Here is a 13288-nt window from a genome sequence, read left to right on the forward strand (position 1 = left end):
TTTTCCTGACGCATTAAAAATATCAGTAATAAAACCCATCCACAAAAAGGGTAATAAAAGCGACTGCGATAATTATCGACCAATAGCGCTCTTATCGACCTTTTCAAAAATATTTGAAACCGCGATGTCGAGGCGACTCTACTCATTTTGCGAAAAATTTGGCATCTTTAACGATGCCCAATACGGCTTCCGAGAGAAGAGATCCACAACCCTAGCAGTGTACAAGTTTGTTCGGGAGGTACTAAACATAATTAATGAAAGGAAATACGCTATAGGCGTTTTACTAGATATGAGCAAGGCTTACGACCGAGTTAGGTATAATATACTATTAAAAAAACTAAAAGATATAGGTATAAGAGGAAATGCTCATGACTGGTTTTGTTCATACCTCACAAACCGCGTCCAGTATGTCGAAATAGAACATCACAATTACAACACTGATACAATACAAAATGTCCAATCACAAATAACAAAAGTAAACCAATCGATACCCCAGGGAAGTGTCCTTGGATGTATTTTATTTCTTATCTACATAAATGATTTACCCAATATAATAAATAGCCCATGTACCTTGTTTGCTGACGATATTTCTTTTGTTATATCGTGCGAAAACGAACAAACCCTGAACAGCGATTTAAACTCTACATTAGAAGAAGTTGTAACATGGCTTAGTGACCACAACTTACAAGTAAACTTCGAAAAAACGAAAATTATACAATTTAAACCTTTTCAAAAGCGAACATTAAACATCAATTACTCTTACAACAATAATAAAATAGAATCAATAAGTTCAACTGTATTTTTGGGTATTAACATTGACTCAGCCCTTAACTGGAAAGATCACATAAATAAAATAAGTGGCAAATTAAGTAGCTTCATTTATGCACTATATCATCTAAAAAAGTGTACTGACATAAAAATAGCCACAAATGCATACTACGCCTATGCTCACTCTTGGTTACAATACGGAATTATACTGTGGGGAAATAGTCCAAGTGTGAACAATCTTTTTATATTACAAAAACACTGTATTAGAATCCTTGTAAATATTCATCCACTGGAAAGCTGCAAACCATACTTCGTAAAACTAAGAATCCTGACCCTAATCTCCATGTATATACTGGAAGTGTGTCTATTCGTAAAGAATAATGGAAATCTCTTTCCTCAATACTCGCGAGCGGCCCACCTACGACCTAAAACTAGACTAGCCACACCAAACTCTACGCTACAGATGATCCACAAAGGCCCTTTTGGCATGGCCATAAAAATATATAATAAAATCCCAAATGAAATTAAAGAAATAAATAATTTTAGTAACTTTAAAAATTCATTAAAAACTTATCTAGTAAAAAAAACGTACTACACATTAAATGATTTTTTTAACGATAATATGGACGAATAACGTCACCGGCACAAATAAGACATACAAATATATATAATATATCATACACCAGCCCTTTCTAATTGGCTTATGCCCATGATGCATGTTATTTCATAAGTTAGTTTTAAGAATATTGCTATACCCTTCCAGGGTTCATGTGGAACTGTATTAAATAGTTTTAAAGAACTGTACACTAACATGAGTGCAATAAACAATTCTGATTCTGATTCTGATTCTGATTCTGATTATTATTGTAAAAGTTGTCCGTTTGTTAATCATCACGAAAATATATTATTTAGGCTGATTTGTTTCATGCACTCAGCTATTGCACATGTATACCTATGGAAAATCCTAGTTTATACTTTCTGAAGTCGGTATGTACCTATTTAAGAGAAGTTTTAAGTCGCTTTACCTGTTTGTTCAATAAATTAAAATAATTTATTCAGTGTGCATAATTTTAGAAAAATATTTTAACATTTAAATCATACCTTCTATTATCCAGAAACAATATAACTCCATATTACTCACATGAGTGGAAGTTGTTAAGTTTCCATTGTCAAGGTATCTTTTATTAATATTTTGAGTACCTGAAATTGTGTCAGTTCCTGACAAGTCTTGAATAGACTAATGTGAAAGTTAATAAAATTTCTTAACAGCATTCTCCTGATATCTAAATGACTTTTTTAATTATCTACATATAAAATATGATCTAGCCGATACATGTAAATATCTAACATTTTTAGCCTGTATAAAAACAGTAGTGTGAGCAAAACCTTACCAAGCTAGCATGTAAGAGTGGTCTCAGAGATATTGGAATATCTCTGTACTATAAATTAGGCAAATTGCTTAAGACTAAGTTTTATGTGTAACTACTACTGAATAAATTTTGAAACTTGGAATGGAAACTTTAAACTTGAAATTACAAATTTTCAAACAGATCTGTTTTATGCTTAAGATGCAATAAGTGACTAGGTACAAAGTATTCTGATGCTTGGTTGGAGTGGACCAGTAACATTGGTAACTTAATGATATTTTTTCAATGAATGGCCTGAATTAAGTGTAAGTAAGCTAAAGTGATCCGTATCTTAATTGCCTTGAAATTAAATGAACACCAAAATATCTGCAGTTGTGTTTTATTTATTTTTAATCTGTATATTTATATAAGTATATTGTAAAACCATTTCAAAATTACACTGGTATGTGAATGTGACATTGTTCAAGAGAAATACACTAATTTACAATTAACAAGTGGCATAATTATTTTCTTTGGGCTTCTTCAGTTTCTGAACTGATGTTAAAAACAGCTTTCTACCGTGGTGCTCATGTTCTCTTTGCTCCCTATTTGTCTTCTAAGTTTGCTAAAACAGAATAAAACCATATCAAAATGATGTAAATAGTCCAGATATTTGATATTTAATAAGCCCTGCAATTGTGACAAGAATAGTTACAGTGATACCCTACCAGGGCTACCGCTGCCAGTGATGGCTCAGGGGTTACTTACCTAGGTTTTAATATTTACCTAATTAAAACAATGGATTGTTTTATTCTAGTTAAATTCAGTAGTATAGGTACCTACTAACAGCTCGTTTTGGTAAAAAGTACTCAAGTGCAAATGCCTTAACCTTTACATTTATTTAGCTATGACATCTTCATGTTTAAGTTGAATATATATGTAGCAGATCTGCTCCTAAGCATACCAAAGGTTAAGAATGCGAGCGCTCGCCTTTTGCGTCCACCTTTTACTAAGCATACAAACCTTTATTTTAATTCAATATATTGATATATTTTTCGATTGTACCTACCTAAATATGTCTAATTAGCTTTTGAAGGTTGCATAAAGGAGCATTTGTATTGCATTTTATCGTGATATATCTTTAATATTGAATTCCAACCGAGAAATCTGATAATATATTAAAATCCAGCTACCTGCGGAAGCAATGATTTGATTCAAACATTATTTTCTCCAGCATAGTCCGTTTGCAAATAGGTATTTTTTGATCTCGTTTATCATATTGATTGACATCGTTTTTACTCCAGTTTAAATTGTCCCTCTCATAATAATAACAATTTCCAAATGCTTCAATAAACCGCGAGCGGCAATTTTAGTTGACGTACGAAGAGCGCGCTCAGCGGAAAAAAATATGTTTCGGTTCGATGTACATTGCTGCTTTTCTTAGCGCAATACTGCTATGTGAGTGTTGCCATACTTCAGTTTGCTTTACATTGCTACTGACAGACTTTGCTTGACAGACTATATAATTCCGATCGAAATAAGTAGGTACTTAGATTGGTTAAAGTAGTATCCAACAGGCTAGGCTAGGTAGAAGCTAAATAGTAATTAATGCAATTTATTATTGTATAAAATAAGTATTTTTATACAATTATAAGTTGCATTCGCAACAGTAACTCTTAAATATCTGCCACCGAACATGCTCTCCTTAATTAAGTTTAATACAACTTGATAGTATGTACACATATTCATAAAATAATATGCTAATTTCAAACCCGAAAAACACAAATATTTACCTTTATAATCTTTGTAAAATCAGCTTAAGTCATCAATTAATACTTAAATATCCATCAAACCAGACTGTAAATAATTGCCAAAGAAAATTACTTGAGCGAATATTGGCTTATAAAATGAAAATCTACAAACCGGCTTTATTTCGTTTGACTGTAGATCAATCAAGTCGGCGGCCATTTTGTTCTAAAAAACAACATGAAATTCACAGGCCAATTTGAACGTACACTAACATCAGGATGATTTTTGAATCATGTTATTTAGTTATCGTGCATTTCCCTCGTACTTGTCCGTAAATGTACTGGCGCGGGCGAGACACGATTACTAAATAACATGATTCAAATATCATTCTGATGTCAGTGTACGTTTGAATTGGCCTGTTGTAGAATTTGCAACTAGTGCATGATTTTCGTCACAGGCACAACCTTAACACTTACGAACAAATTTCAGTTTTGTTCGTAAGTGTTAGAGTTGAAAGTTGATATTGCTATTGTTTTTAGCAATTCTCTTTCTTTTGGAATGTTTGCTGGATTTTCCTAAAAGTGAGCAGCTATAAAGAGACATGCATTTTGTTTATTTGTAGGTTACATGTCGTATGTTGAAATCGTTGCAATGTACATTTTTAGTAGATTTACAATATGCACATGCAAAACGTGACGGCCCGATTCTAAAAATGCTTCGGTATCGCACCGCTGTGACTTCTTAGAAGCAATGTGTAAATCGGGCTGTGAGTCTGAAGTCTGAATAGAAATACCAAACCGAGGCTTCGTTCTCGACATTTTCCTCATCCAAAACATAACCAATTTTTAACGAAATTTTGGGAAAGTAATAAGAACAAAATTATCTGTGTTTGACCGTTTTGATTCTTGCGTTTATTGTTGCCGATTTTGTATGCTAGCGTCTGTTTACGGCGCTGTTTGAAGTGGCGTAACTAGTTCTTATAAAAACAAGAATATAAAAAAAACAAATCGTACATACACAGGTACTGGTAATATTTAATTTATATAAAAATATATTCATCTAGCCATATATAAATCCAGAGAGGAAAATGTCGAGAATGTTGGTATGGAAAAATGACCACTAATATTTCCTCTAACTTCATCCATAGGGGCATGGCACACTGCGTCCGATACACACGTCACTCCGAAGTTTGCGCGAGACAACGCTATGCGTATGCGCATATTATAGAGATACCGTACGTCGGGGTGTGTTGCTAAGATCAATTCTTATACTCTTATTTTGTTCACGTTTTAAAAAGATATTAACGCGATCAATATATTAATATATTCGCGCCATACACACTTACAAGCCCTCTAGTGTAGCAGGTGTCCATGGGCGGCGGTAATCGCTTACCATCAGGTGATCCGTCTACTCGTATACCTGTATAATAAAAAAAGATGTACAAGAATCTTGAAAAGTTTTACTAAATTGTACAGAGATTTTATCTATCACAAATTGACAGCACGATACGCTGCCAATTATAACTTTTATAACAGCTAATTTGAACGCAAATCAAAGTTAATGGCTATCCTAAATAATTTGCATTTTAATCTAAACTTTGATGGATTGGCATTGAGAGGAAATAGGGAAAATAATTCTGAACTAGGATCGAGGCCCGGAAAAACTACGGTACAGTGTTTGCTGTTTACACTTCATCATCATATATTTAAGAGTATTTGTTTTTTGCAGGAATCGTGAAGCGCCTGGTTGTGACTTGTGACCGAAGAGCTGGCGGCTTCTTTGCACAACGTATGAGTTTGCGATATAACGAGGAAATACCGTCAGCATCCTTGGTACAATGCCTCAAGGGCCTTGTCGCGAACGTATTGCGAACCAGCTAATATTTGCCAACGTCATGGAGTAGATGGCGCTAGTAGTCACGTTTAAGTTAAATAAGCGCTTGTAGGTTATTGGGATTTTTTGGCGGAAGTTGAGAGGGTAGATGAGAACGACGGTAGGAAAAAGGAGGTTGTGTGCGAACAAATCTACGCGGCAGTGATATTTGCTTTTAGATCAAGTCAAGGACGTTCTTATGGTGTTATTAGAAGAAGAGTGTGTCTCTGGTATTGCGACCAACGTTATCAGTACTCAGAGTGAACAGTGATCCAGTGAGGCTAATGTGAACTTAAGGTAAACTTTGTGTGAGGAATGGGGTCGCTATAAGGGGAGGTTTGGAGGCGACTATTAAGCTCAAGAAACCAGGTGGATAATCATGTGATACTCATGTTATATGTAGGTAATAAAGTCGGACACCAGCACAACTCATATCGTCATCTCACTAACATCCAGGCCTCGTATAGGTTGTCATTTACATATCGCTTTCCAGTATCCGTAAAAGCATTAGCTCATTCGATAGGTTAATAAGTATGGTGAGTTTGACGACAGGCCTATTTTATATTTAAGCCAGTTACAGTAATCCTCTGTATATATCCATTATGTATAATGTAGCCTGTATTAAATGTATGCAAAGACTAAGACTCTTGTCGATGGAGAACTTTCCATGCTTGGTCACGTCCTCCTCCTCTGATTTCTCTTTGAGAGCCTGACATGTTTACACTTGCTACTTAATATTATAAATGCGAAAATAACGCTATCTTTCTGTCTGTCTGTTGCCTCTTCACTAAAATGGAGAGTATAAGTTACCTATGGATGGACATAGTTTGAGGCCCAGGTAAGGACATAGGGTAGTTATCAATCATCGCGCAGATGTTGCGGCCAGAAGCTATTTTTTCTATAACGTTAATGTTCAGGGAGAAAAAGCGGTTTCGCGCGGTCGTTCCCTTTCTTATTAAGAATTACCGATTTCACCTCCATGTGTAAGTACAGTCAATTGATTTAATTTGTGACCCATTTCATACCTTTTTTTTTTAACTACGTCGGTGGCAAACAAGCATACGGCCTGCCTGATGGTAAGCAGTATCCGTAGCCTATGTACGCCTGCAACTCCAGAGGAGTTACATGCGCGTTGCCGACCCTAACCCCCTCCCACCCTCGTTGAGCTCTGGCAACCTTACTCACCGGCAGGAACACAACACTATGAGTAGGGTCTAGTGTTATTTGGCTGCGACAAACAACAAACAAACAACATGGAACCTCATACTGTTGTACTTTTGACTGTACATTAAAAGATTTAATTTGAGACCCATATCGTACCTTGTTACAGTGACAATAATATGAGGTCTCCAATGACTTCCATGTTGTTTGGCACTATGATAAGGTACGAAATTGGTCACAAATTAAATCTTTTGACTGTACCTATGTTCAGCAAAAATTAATAGTTTCGAATGAGACTTCAAAAAGTATTAATGTAAGTAGAATATAAAAAGCGGCCAAGTGCGAGTCGGACTCGCGCATGAAGGGTTCCGTACCATTTGAGACGTATTAAAAAAAATCTACTTGCTAGATCTTGTTCAACATTTTACCACTTTGGACACACATTTTACCACTTTGGAAGTGTCTCTCGCGCAAACTATTCAGTTTAGAAAAAAATGATATTAGGAACCTAAATATCATTTTTAAAGACCTATCCATAGATACCCCACACGTATGGGTTAGATGAAAAAAATTTTTTTTAAATTTTATGACGTATTAAAAAAAAACTACTCACTAGATCTCGTTCAAACCAATTTTCGGTGGAAGTTTGCATGGTAATGTATATCATATATTTTTTTTAGATTTTTCATTCTGTTATTTTAGAAGTTACAGGGGGGGGGACACAATTTTTTTCACTTTGGAAGTGTCTCTCGCGCAAACTATTCAGTTTAGAAAAAAATTATATTAGAAACCTAAATATCATTTTTGAAGACCTATCCCTAGATACCCCAGACGTATGGGTTTGATGAAAAAAGATTTTTTGAGTTTCAGTTCTAAGTATGGGGAACCCCCAAAATTTATTGTTTTTTTTCTATTTTTGTGTGAACATCTTAATGCGGTTCATAGAATACATCCACTTGCTAAGTTTGAATAGTATAGCTCTTATAGTTTCGGAAAAAAGTGGCTGTGACAGAATCGGACAGACAGACTGACATGACGAATCTATAAGGGTTCCGTTTTTTGCCATTTGGCTACGGAACCCTAAAAACTGTTCATCGGTCATGCAAGTGTCAAGCGTATCACTATTGCCGGTTCATACCTCAAAGTAAAATACCGTCTAATAAAAATGGCTTCCGTCAATATAATGATTTCGTCAATGCCAAAAATGTGCTTCGAAAGCCTGAGGTTGTTTGGTAGTTTCTTTTAGTAAAGTGATAGCTGGACTTTACAAATAGCCACCGTTATACCGTTATTTTGCTAGGATTGCAAAGCTATTTTTCCCTCTTAATGAGCAGAAAACAAAACAAGTTCTCGAGACGACTTGAAACTTGCAATCTAATCGAAAATTCTCAAAGTAACTTATAGTTTTATAAAAGGGGTTCAAAGGTTCATTGAAGAACGTCAAAGTGCAAGTACCCGACACGTAAAATGAAGCGCATTTACGAGCACTCGTCCATAATGGATCGTTTATCTCTCTCTGAACGTCCGTTAACACCCGGGGGTAGTCTGCTAATAATAAAGTTTAATGGTGAGCCTGATGGACGTGTCGTACTGCTACGAGAGGCTTGAGATGATTCATTTTTATCAGTTTTATCACACACCACTCCCGGCATCGTCCCATTATCCGTTCGGAAAGGCTCTCGTTATTCTTTGAAATCAGCGTGCATCGTATTTAATCCCATAGAGTGTAAAGTAACTTGATGCATATTTTGAATTGTTTCCTCAAGTAAGCTTTGGGGAAAAGATTTTTATAATAAGTTCCTTCAAATCTCTTTTGGTTGGGATAGTTAAAAAAAAAAGAATGCAATATGGTTTCATCGTATTTTTATTACTTATTACTTAAATATTACAGTTCTAAATAAATATGTAGAAATTTTCATTTATTCTCTAACCAAAACAAAATCTAGTTTAAGTATATGTAAAAAATCTGCAACGCAGGCTTCGTCAGGTGGCGACAAATTCTAATCAACAACATGCTTCGTCCCAAACAAACCAATGATGATATCCGCAACAGGCTTCGTCCTTTTAAAATAAATAAATTAATGTGCTAAATTTCCAATAAAAAATCTTTATAAACATTTTGAGAAACAGCTACTTCATATAAAAATTAAATGTTTTAGGCATTTTTATTCGACGCGAGACTTTTATAACTTGGATTGCATGTGTAATTTTGTATCTATAAATAAAATAGAATAGATGAAGAGGTCTTCGCGGAAGTCACCACACAAAACGTGGTCAATAGAATAAACTCACCTTACTATCGCTATAATCAATTAATTATGAGAATGATCTGTCTTTTAACAATCGTTACATAACTTATTAATCCTTATATCCGATAAAATAAAGGAGTACCTGGTTGCGATGTAAATGATCTTAACACTAATATCCATCATTAATAGGATTTAGAGATTTGAACCCCAGGTGATTGCACTTAGGATTTGAACCCGAGAATGCACTTAATTTATCTTGAGATAATGTGTCAGGTGCAGACATGGAACTTTATAGATGTCATATTTCTTTATACTACTTCGGAACTTATAGGTAATAAATTGTAGAGATTCCAAGGGCTGACTTTAAAATGATAACGCAAAACTCTAAATTTATGTAACACGTCGCCTATATTGAGAACTGCAACCAAATTAGCTAAATTGAGAATATACCTACATGTTAATTAATTTTAAATCCATTCATATGACAATTGTTTGCACAAAGTAATGTGTCTTACTTTCTGTAAATTATTGTAAAGGACTCGGCAGGAAAGGCTCAGCCTACTGTCAGAGTCACTGTGTATGTAAACAATATTTTCTGGCAATAAATATTTTTGTACTAAGTGCCTTTCAGGCACATTGCCCAAGAGGTCGATTCTAAATTAAAATGTAACTATTTGTTATGTTTTTGAACTTTTTTATATGATACAGGAGAAAAACGAGCAGACGGATCACCTGATGGTAAGCGATGATGTGGGTATTGATGGGCCCGAATATGGCCCGAATATCTCATAGGCCAGTATTCAGTCCATCGCTTAAAACCAATATAGCCCGTTCATTTTACATTTCATCAACTTACATTAACACCAACTCGTTTGGAAAAGATCGCTTTATAGCGATAAGTCCGCCTGTTGTTACCTACTAATTTAAGTCCTGTCTTTGTTTGTAATATGAGCTTTTCTTTAGTAGTGCACAATAAATAATTTTATTATTATTATTATTTATTCCTCGTACCCTGGCGGGTGCTGCCTCTGCATGCGTCCAGTGACATGGGTAAGGGCAGCATTCGCTTACATCTCATTAAAATGTCAAAAGGGACTCGACGTGTTAGCTTCTGCTCCACGTACGCCCCCCAAATGTCCGGAACACCATTGTTCCGTAATGAAGACAGACAGACATAAGAAATACAGTTTTATAAACCGGTTGACGACCGGTTTGGCCTAGTGGGTAGTGACCCTGTCTATGAAGCTGATGGTCCCGGGTTCAAATCCTGGTAAGGGCATTTATTCGTGTGATGAGCATAGATATTTGTTCCTGAGTCATAGGTGTTTTCTATGTATTTAAGTATTTATAAATATTTATATATTATATATATCGTTGTCTAAGTACCCTCAACACAAGCCTTATTGAGCTTACTGTGGGACTTAGTCAATTTGTGTAATAATGTCAGCTCAGAGATACTTTCTTTGTTGTAATTTCTGAAAAGTGCAAAAGAATTTTAAAAAGCTCCTAGGAATGCATGCCAAGTAATTTTAGCCCAGACTACAGTGAAATGTCTTTTAAAATAAATTTTGGTACCTATTACTGAAGGTTTAATAAAATCTCAGACACTATAATTTTAAATCAGCTCCCGGAGTATTCAGTAGCTTAAAATATTATACCAATTTCATTTCTAATTAATTGTGTCGCGTAACTTCGCTGCGTAATTGCATTTGGGTGAGCGCGACATTTTGGTTTTATAACTAATTCAGTAAATTCACTAAATATATAAAAAAAGAATGATTGGGAACAACTTTACACAGAGCTCTACCTTTGTTAGGCAGGGTCTCTGCCGATTAGGCTAGGACGAATTGTAATTGATTGACTGACTTGTAGTTTTTATGTTTTGATATTTTATCTGTTTGAACGAATGTGCAAGTTTGCTTGACCGAAATTAAAAACTTGACCAAAATCGGAATAATGTCAAGTGTCATTGGAAGTATTGAATTTAGAATTAATACGTATTTGCGTAAATTGCTTTTCTATCAGTACCTAATATCTTCTGAAATACAACCATCCACCGTATATCCTAAAGCAACTCTTTGTGTTTTTCAGTCCGCTTACCTTACGTTGTGGACTTTCAAGTCGGCCGTTAATGCATTAACAGCCAACGTTTTCGTAGCGCTACACGCGTAGCCGATTCTAGCGTTTTTCCGCTTTGTAGAGAAAAGCGACTACGAACAGAGCGCCCGCCTGGCACTCAATGTGTTAACGGTCACTATGAAACTCATGAAAGTGAAAGTCATGAAAGTGGTTACATTTTTTCATTTGTAGTCCACCTCTTGGTGATGGCAACCCTCTTGCATACTCCAATTAGCTTTAGGTAAAAGCGTTCCTCTAGATCTGTGGTTATACATACATACCTATATAATAATAACAAATAAATCTGTAATATTCAATATGCTTGACGATTTCTTTATTAATTTAAATGTTATTGCCCTACATCAGTTTAATTATTTAGGATTTAGGTACTTATTGAGCATTAGTAATACAAATCAAAAGCAGACAATTAGACCTTCGAACACAGGGGGTTTAGGAGCATTCCACGGAATTATTTAGCATATGCAAACGCGATTATTCGGAGGTTGACCATTATTATTTTAAAAAATACAATGAAAAAGGAACCATAATTGTAATTAAATAACATTTTGACTATACATAGACACCTAAGTCACATAAATCACTGTTTAGGGACAATCTTACACAGATTGACCTAGGTCAAGCCCCAAACTAAGCAAAACCTGATTGGACTAGCCCCAAACTAAGCAAAACTTGATTGGGCTAGCCCCAAACTAAAAGCAAAATTTGATTGGGCTAGCCCCAAACTAAGCAAAAATTGATTGGGCTAGCCCCAAACTAAGCAAAACTTATACGTACAACTATGGGTACTAAGCGACATACCAGGAACAAATATTCGTGATGAACACACAACTAAATGATGCCCTTACCGGAATTCGAACCCAGGACGCCCTGCATCGTAGGCAAGGTCAATGCCAGTCCATCTTCATTGCAGTAATCTTATTTTGTTACGTAGTTAAGTAGATCTTCTAAGTCATAGTAATTTATTTTACAGTACATATGGTGCTACTTTACCGCACTAGTGCGAAAATTAGCATATTACGTTACTGTATCGAACATTTAAGGGGCCATATGTACTGTAAAACGTTGTACGATACATGTGCGAATAGATAATTCACAACTCGTGTCGATTTAAAACACTCCCTTCGGTCGTGTTTTAATTTATCGCCACTCGTTTCGAATTTCCTATTTTTCGCACTTGTATCGTAATGTACTATTAAAATACATTTCAAGTTATTTTTTAGGCTTTGTTCACTTTGTCGTATGATTGACAATAGGTGCCTAATTATAACCAAGTTCCTAAAAGCGTAATAATCCCATCTTCATTTAAAAAAAGAACCTACACTGGATTTTACATTACAAGCCATTTGAAATTAACCAAACCAATTGCAGCCTAACGGAACCCTTTCACAAAAATGTCGGTACATTCGGTACAATAATTCGGTAACGTCTATCGGATCAGCTCAATAGCCGAGACGGCCAAATGGACAGGAACGGCTTTTAGCGAGAAATGGTCCGGACCAGTGGATGCCGGTTACATTACTGTGGCTTGAGGTGCTGGATGTGGCAAGAAATGTATTAATTATATAAAGCGATGGTTAATACCATGGCAAGTAAGATATATTTACGTGGTAATAATTGGAATGTTTTAGATCGAGATCATCCACAGTTGGTTCCCGGTCCTGGAAAACGTTAAACAATACACTCCTTTTTTTGCTCAGTCGTGTAAAAAGAGGCGTAATTCACGTTATGGCTCCACTACATGATGGCCCAGCGTAGGCCAGTCTAAGGGACGCAGCTATGCGGTGGAATGAGATAGCAATATCACTTACTCCTTCTAACGCATAAATGCGTCCCTTGGACTGGCCTGCGCTGGGCCATCGTGTAGAGGAGCCATTAAATGATAAGCGAACACCCTCAATCTTTGGCAATTTAACTACAATGAACAATGTACTTACCTTTCTTAGGTTCAAGAACAAATTGGGTCATGTCTCACACACATTGCACCCTTGGGACCTCCAGGCTGAC

The 13288-nt window shown here is 35.7% G+C and overlaps 1 long non-coding RNA gene across 1 annotated transcript; it reads right to left on the reverse strand.

Annotated features, from left to right (window-relative positions):
* Nucleotides 1–2498: 2498 nt before the first annotated feature.
* LOC133523844 (uncharacterized) lies at nucleotides 2499–3632 on the reverse strand. The gene is made up of 2 exons (XR_009800289.1): nucleotides 3308–3632; nucleotides 2499–2739 (listed from the first exon to the last, which is right to left on the reverse strand). It is a non-coding gene; the product is annotated as an uncharacterized LOC133523844 (long non-coding RNA).
* Nucleotides 3633–13288: the final 9656 nt, after the last annotated feature.

Source organism: Cydia pomonella, chromosome 12, assembly GCF_033807575.1.
Source record: "Cydia pomonella isolate Wapato2018A chromosome 12, ilCydPomo1, whole genome shotgun sequence".
Taxonomy (NCBI): Eukaryota; Metazoa; Arthropoda; class Insecta; order Lepidoptera; family Tortricidae; genus Cydia; species Cydia pomonella.